Source organism: Oryx dammah, unplaced genomic scaffold (assembly GCF_014754425.2).
Source record: "Oryx dammah isolate SB20612 unplaced genomic scaffold, SCBI_Odam_1.1 HiC_scaffold_740, whole genome shotgun sequence".
NCBI classification, from domain to species: Eukaryota; Metazoa; Chordata; class Mammalia; order Artiodactyla; family Bovidae; genus Oryx; species Oryx dammah.
This window is the reverse complement of record NW_024070890.1, coordinates 4,215-8,428: the sequence shown is the minus strand read 5'-3', so window position 1 is coordinate 8,428 and position 4,214 is coordinate 4,215.

Sequence of the window (4,214 nt, the reverse complement as noted above, 5' to 3'; positions counted from 1 at the left end):
CTGAAGAATCCTGGGCTTTGAGTACTCTCCCAACTTTTCTCCTTTTCTTCTTCCTACTTCCTTTTCACCCACCCCTTGCTTCTGCCACACAAAGCTCTTTTGACCAATTAGGTCAGTAGAGCCTCAGATAATATAATATTTCTGAGTCTTTAATGTATTGAAAAAGTGTTCTTTGCCAGTATTTGTTTGCAACTATATTAAAGGCAACCAAAAAGTTAACATTGATTTCTGGGATTGTTCATTCAATCATTTGAGAGGTGGTAATGCTGGATGGCATGACTGACTCGATGGATGTGAGTTTGAGTGAACTCCGGGAGTTGGTGATGGACAGGGAGGCCTGGCATGTTGCAATCCATGAGGTCGCAAAGAGTTGGACACGACTGAGTGATTGAACTGAACTGAACTGAGTGCTTTTATGCACTTTTCTGAATAGTTATATCAAAGCATTTAAAGCAAAACTTATTTTTATGAGCTTGTTGCATTGTGTGGTGTTGATGAATGAGTTGGAGATTGATTGTTGGGTTCTGGCTGACTGGCTGGGTTGGGGGATTTGGTTTGCAGCCATATCTTAAGGATGACTTGGTGGAAATCAAGGAGAGATGAGCCAACATGGGACCAGGAGTGCCGGCTCTCCACTGTCTTCTCGATGTTGTGAGTCTATTTCACATGGTTAAGTCATGGATACATCCCAATAAATGAATCCACACATAAATGAACAAGAATTTCAAGTGGGCATATGTTCTGTGAAGCAATGAAAGGGGGTGGGATGAGACAGCAGAATGGGTAGTCTGGTTCCAGTGGTCAGGAAATGCTTCCTAGAGCAGGAGCTCTTTCCCAGTTCCAAATGACAAGAAGGGATATCCAGAGCTGATTTCCCCTTGGAAGAAACAGCAAGTGTAACAGATGTAACCTAGAGCTTGGGGTTGTTTTTGCAGAGATAGAAAGGAATCTCCTTTGTGTCTGGGGCATAGAAAGGGGAGAGACAGGGTGAAAGGTATATAGGACCTTGTAGCTCATGATGAGTATTTGAGTTTGTTCAACTTGAAATGAGAAGGCTTTGGAAGTTTGAAACAGCACTTGACATGATACAATTTGCATATTTAAATACCACCTCTGTTGTTCTGTGCACCACGTGGGGACAAAAAAAATAGTTAAAACAGGTGAGAGTTAGTCACTCAGTCATGTCCGACTCTTTGCAACTGCATGGACTGGGCCCACGAGGTTCCTCTGTCTATGGAATTCTCCAGGCAAGAATACTGGAGTGGGTTGCCATTCCCTTCTCCAGGGGATCTTCCTGACCCAGGGATCGAACTCGTGTCTGCTGCACTGCAGGTGGATTCTTTACTGTATGAACCACCAGAGAAGTCCCAAAACAGGTGAGAGTTGATGGTTATTGACTCAGGCCTTACTGTTGAAAATGCACAGAAGTGGCCAAACAGAATAAATTTTGATAACTGGATGCAGAAGGAAACATTTCAGAGATACAAAGCACATCTCTCTTCCCTCCAGCTCTGCCCCCACAGAATTTCCAGAAGACTTTGGAATCTGAAGCACCATGTAAGACAAAGCAAGTCATGAACAACTAAGGCTTCTTTGAAGTTCTGATTGAGGAATGGCAAAAGCTTACGTCTCATTCCTGTCACCATGCAGCGAGGCAAATTCGTGGTAGTGTATTCTGTGGAAAATTGAAATTGAGAAATTGAACTTAGGTATTCCAGGCACAGTGGAGGATGGCAGTGAAGTGCTTGGCTGAAAAGATGATTAAGTCCTGTATGGAGATGGTGGAACCACAGGATGGAAGCTGACTGGGATTACTGGGCAGGTAGCAGCCCTAGAGAGCTCTTGCACAATGATAGTAGATCTTATATGAGCAGGGGGTAACTTTTAGTGACTGAGATGTTGGGGGTTTTCGGTCCTTTAGTATAGGTCAGTTGCGGGTATGGTAGTGCAGAGAAATAAAAGAACTCTGAAAAGTCTCTATGAAGACAGTGATAGTGAAAGTGAAGTCTCTCAGTCATATCCAGCTCTTTGGCGATCCCATGGACTGTAGCCAATCAGGTTCCTCTGTCCATGGTATTTTCCAGGCACGAGTGCTGGAGTGGATTGCCATTTCCTTCTCCAGGGGATCTTCCTGACCCAGGAATCGAACCCAGGTCTCCCAAATTGCAGGCAGACGCTTTACTATCTAAGCCACCAGGGAAGCTCATGAAGACAGCAGCCTGGCTCATATTGGTATTTTCAATTTTACAAACATAAGTTCTCCTTGTTATATTTCAGGAATAGCACAGTCTCCTCTCTGGCATATAGATGGAGAGCCTGGAGAGCCTAGGATAACAGAATTGAGGGATTGGAAGAAAAAGAAACCAAAGCAGTTTTCAGAAAATCTTGCTCCCATTGTACTCCTTATGTTTTCACTCAGTTACTTGCATACTTAAAATATTTCCCAGGCTTCCCTAATGACTCAGTGGTAAAAAGTCTGCCTGATAATGCAGGAGACTCGGGTTCAATTTCTGATCCAGGAAGATCCCACATGCCTTGGAGCAACCGAACCTGTGTGCCACAACTATTGAGTCTGTGCTCTAGAGCCCGGGAATGTCAACTATGAAGCCCGGAGCCCTAGATCCTGTGCTTAGCAACAAGAGAAGTCATCCCTATGAGAAGCCTGGGCACCACAGCTAGAGAGTAGCCCCCATTTGCTGCAACTACCAGAAAAGCTTGTGTAGCAATGAAGACCCAGCACATGCAAAAATAAATAAGTAAAATAAATAAATCTTAAAAAAAAAAGTGTTATGCTTTTTTTAAAAAAGCTAACCTGTATACTTAACACTGCTTGTCCTGATTGGGTAAGGAAATTTTTTCATTTAAAAAAGAAAAGCATAACACTTTTTAAAAATTTTATTTATTTTACTTATTTATTTTTCCATGTGAAAATTTTTCCTTACCCAATCAGGACAAGCAATGTTAAGTATACAGGTTAGCTGTACCAATAAATTGGTTTCTAATTAGTCTTCTTGTCCTAAGTAGGCATTTCTCCAAAGAAAATATACAAATGGCCAATAGGCACATGAAGATTCTCAACACTGCTAATTATTAGAGAAATGCAAATCAAAACCACAATGACATCACCTCACACCTGTCAGAATGGCCATCTCAAAAAGTATACAAATAAATGCTGCATAGAGTATGGATAAAAGCGAATCTTTTTACACCTTGAGGGGGAATGTAAATTGGTGCAGCCACTATGGAGAACAGTATGGAGGTATTTTTAAAACTAATATAATAGAGCCACCATATGATCCAATATAAAATGGATGGGAATGGGCTAATTTAATTCAGATGACCATTATATCTAACACTGTGGGCAAGAATCCCTTAGAAAAAAATGGAGTAGTCCTCATAGCCAACAGAAGAGTCCAAAATGCAGTACTTGGGTGCAATCTCAGAAACGACAGAATGATCTGTTTGTTTCAAAGGCAAACCATTCAATATCACAGTAATCCAAGTCTATGTCCCAACCACTAATGCTAAAGAAGCTTCAATTGACCAGATCTATGAAGACCTAACACCAAAAATAGATGTCTTTTTTATCATAGGAGATTGGAATGCAAAAGCGGGAAATTGAGAGATAGCTGGAATAATAGGCAAGTTTGGCCTTGGAGTACAAAATGAAGCAGGGCATTGGCTAACAGAGTTTTGTCAAGAGCACATGCTGGTCATAGCAAACATCCTTTTCTAACAATCCAAGAGATGACTCTACACATGGACATCATCAGATGGTCAATACCGAAATGAGATAATATTCTTTGCAGCCAAAGATGAAGAAGCCCTATCAGTTCAGTTCAGTTCAGTTCAGTCACTCAGTCGTGTCCGACTCTTTGTGACCCCATGAACTGTAGCATGCCAGGCCTCGTCCATCACCAACTCCCGGAGTTCACTCAGATTCACGTCCATTGAGTCCGTGATGCCATCCAGCCATCTCATCCTCGGTCGTCCCCTTCTCCTCCTGCCCCCAATCCCTCCCAGCATCAGAATGTTTTCCAGTGAGTCAACTCTTCGCATGAGGTGGCCAAAGTACTGGAGCTTCAGCTTTAGCATCATTCCTTCCAAAGAAATTCCAGGGCTGATCTCCTTCAGAAAGGACTGGTTGGATCTCCTTGCAGTCCAAGGGACTCGCAAGAGTTTTCTCCAATATCACAGTTCAAAAGCATCAATCC